Source organism: Ixodes scapularis, unplaced genomic scaffold, assembly GCF_016920785.2.
Source record: "Ixodes scapularis isolate PalLabHiFi unplaced genomic scaffold, ASM1692078v2 PGA_scaffold13__105_contigs__length_92229423, whole genome shotgun sequence".
NCBI lineage: Eukaryota > Metazoa > Arthropoda > Arachnida > Ixodida > Ixodidae > Ixodes > Ixodes scapularis.
The window spans coordinates 9,156,298-9,159,237 of NW_024609839.1; positions in this window are offsets into that span (position 1 = coordinate 9,156,298).

Below are 2,940 nucleotides of genomic sequence, written 5' to 3' on the forward strand. Positions count from 1 at the left end.
CTCTCAAGAAGCGCAAAGTCGAACAAGCTGTTGCACGGTAACCAGAAATTATCGCGAAGCGTGAAAGAAGGTTAAATCGCTTGCCGCTGAATGGGGCAGGGTCAAGCGGAGTGATTACAAGTAGTTAGGACTGGTGGAGTTACGTACAGCCCAATTCGTGTGCTAGAAAAAAAAATTATTTGTTCATGCCACTATTACACTTCGGGCCCTTCGGGAACTTTGTTATACACACACATTTAGATACATCACTAGCATCAGCTGATCATATACGTTGAGCTCATACACATATACGGCAGAGCGCACACAGACATCGGCATAACGGCACACTGACCCGGTAACTGCTTCCGAGCTCTGCTGGTCGTTTCAAAGTTACACTCTAGAAAACGTTTGTGCATCTACTTTCGCACAACACTCGGAGAGCCAATCACCGCAACTTACGGAGGCAGCTCAGCAAATGACAATGCCCAAACACGTGTTTAGACCAAAAAAACGCAGTCTGAGTTGTAACATTAAATAGCAATGCAAAACGTCACGCTTGCATTGCCTAATGTCACAACTCAGACTGCGTTTTTTGGTCAAAACATATGTTTCGACATCATCATTCGTTGAGCTGCCTCTGTGAGTTGCGGTAATTGGCTTGCCGAGTGTTGTGCGGGAAAGAAAACGCACAGGCTTTATTATTTTTTTTGTGTGTTTGGATTTTATCGGTGATCATCTAAGCAAAAAATATTATTCCCACCAAGTTGATTTATTTTTTTTTTAAATGTCATACCTCTGCGAGTATTTTCAACGGCTCAGGGGATGAATTTCTGAGTAAAAAGTAAAGGCTCAAGCCGCAATCATTTGAAAGCCAACAAATCAAACCGCTCCACTGCGGTTCCAAGCCACGCGTTTGCTTCCCCGCACGGCATGTTGTAGCCAGTAGCTCTGTTCTACTATTTATTTCTGTTTGTGATGTTTGCCTGTGGCTACAATTTTCGTCTTGAATTAATGTCTATAAAGGTGGAAGCGAAGCTTCACGGGCAGAGATGTCGCTTTTCGATCGACTTGAATCCGGTCAAAGCCTCGACTTGCGGCAGATGCTAAGTGTACGGATCTACGCCGTGGTGAGCTCGTAAACGTCTAGCGTTCATCCCAGTGCGTCACTTGAAGGGCAGTTTCTCCAGGAACCGTAGCATATTTAAACAGCAAAATAAAGCATAGCTTTTTCTTTTTTTTTTTTGACGATTTTACCTACCATCCTTCTTAAATGCTAATATCGCAAGCTGTAAATACGTACTTTCTGTCATAACCTCATAATGTTCAGTCCCTTCTCCAGGGCGCAATCGCTCTCAGGGAGAAGACAACAGGACATCGCAGACGAGAGTTAGATTGGCCACTGTGCGATAGGAGCTACGGTTCAGACCAGCGCAACAACAAGACTATCCGGCCGTCCATCCATTGCACCGTAATTCCTCAAGCGGTCTTAAACTCTGTAATGTGAAGCGGAATGTCAACCAGCCACGCCCCGCCCCTCCCATCACGGCCCGACCAGCGGCATCAGTGCCCGAGAGTTTACGTCGTCTCATCTTGTTACACCAATGATACCCGGACACACGGTCACATCGGCGATAATCTGTCTTCAGTTCACAATTCACAGAATTGCCATCACGATGTTGCTGCTATGTTGGTGAAATGCAGAAATACAGAACCACATTGATTGCCGGCTGGCACTTGGCATCGGAAAACAGGACCGAACTCAGCACAGAAGGCACGCAGGAACCCGACAGCCAAACATGCCTGTCTTAGACACAATTTTCGTGGTTTCGATACGTCGTCAACGTCAAAACGTCGCTCCGCTATCACAGGCGGCCATTTTAGCCCAGTGTACGTAGCGCTGCTGGCGCTGCTCTGGGACTTCGCTGTTTCTAACGGGTCGTTTGCTTGTTTGAAAAAATTAGTGGCAAAAGCGTTATTGCAGCCGAAATATTCTGCACGTTTAGCGTGGGACACAGAATTACAGGCGGCCTTCGCTGCTGCTGAAGCTCAATCAACTCGACAACATTTATTAAACCATGGGCGCGACGTGTTAAAAAACGAAACCGAAAGGAGATACGTAGGGAGGGCGGAAACTTTCACCTGGCTGCCTAGAGGAGAAAAACATTTTGTACCGTTCTTCTTCTCGTGTCCGCTTGCGGTCGCATCGGTAGAAGGGAGAAACACGCGCGGTTGCTATCTTTTCCCTACTTTTTTTTTAGTGTGTAACACTTTATAATATCCCATTTCCATTGAGGCCGCGCCGCACACATGCGAAGGTAAACAATCAAGATGGCGGAGTATTCCCCGTGTTGTCTCCGCCGTCACCGCGGTGGGACAGGGTGGTCGGACCACGACGTACTGTTATCCTGATCTGCCCACAGAAGAATGTGCCAGCGCGCACCTTGTAGTACATCGCCATGGCCGCAGCGTTTCGTCACGCTATGACTTCGCGGCGCTGTAAGATGGCGTTTTTGATTTCTAGGGTATCCGCATATCAATCGAAGGCGCGCAAGGTACCGCGGCCTACCCTACTGAAAAAAACCATTTGCAATTTAAACGGGTGGCAAACTGGTCGACCCGTTTAAATCAAACGGGTGCAAACTTGTCGACCCGTTTGGGTCAAATGTGATTATGGGATACGGGTAGACGTTTGAAACGGTACCCGCTCGAAACGTGCCCGTTTGATACGGGTGCCCGTTTGATACGGGTGCCCGTTCGACCTTGCATGTGACCACACGTTTGAACATGCCATTCGATTAAAATATTCTGGCGGGCTAGTTGGTTATACATATTAAATTACAAATAGCGCTAGGACGAGGAGAGACGAAGAAGTGTACTGGACAGGCGCTAACTCATAACTGACGGTTTTATATACAACGTTGTATATAAAACCGTCAGTTCTGAGTTAGCGCCTGTCCTGTC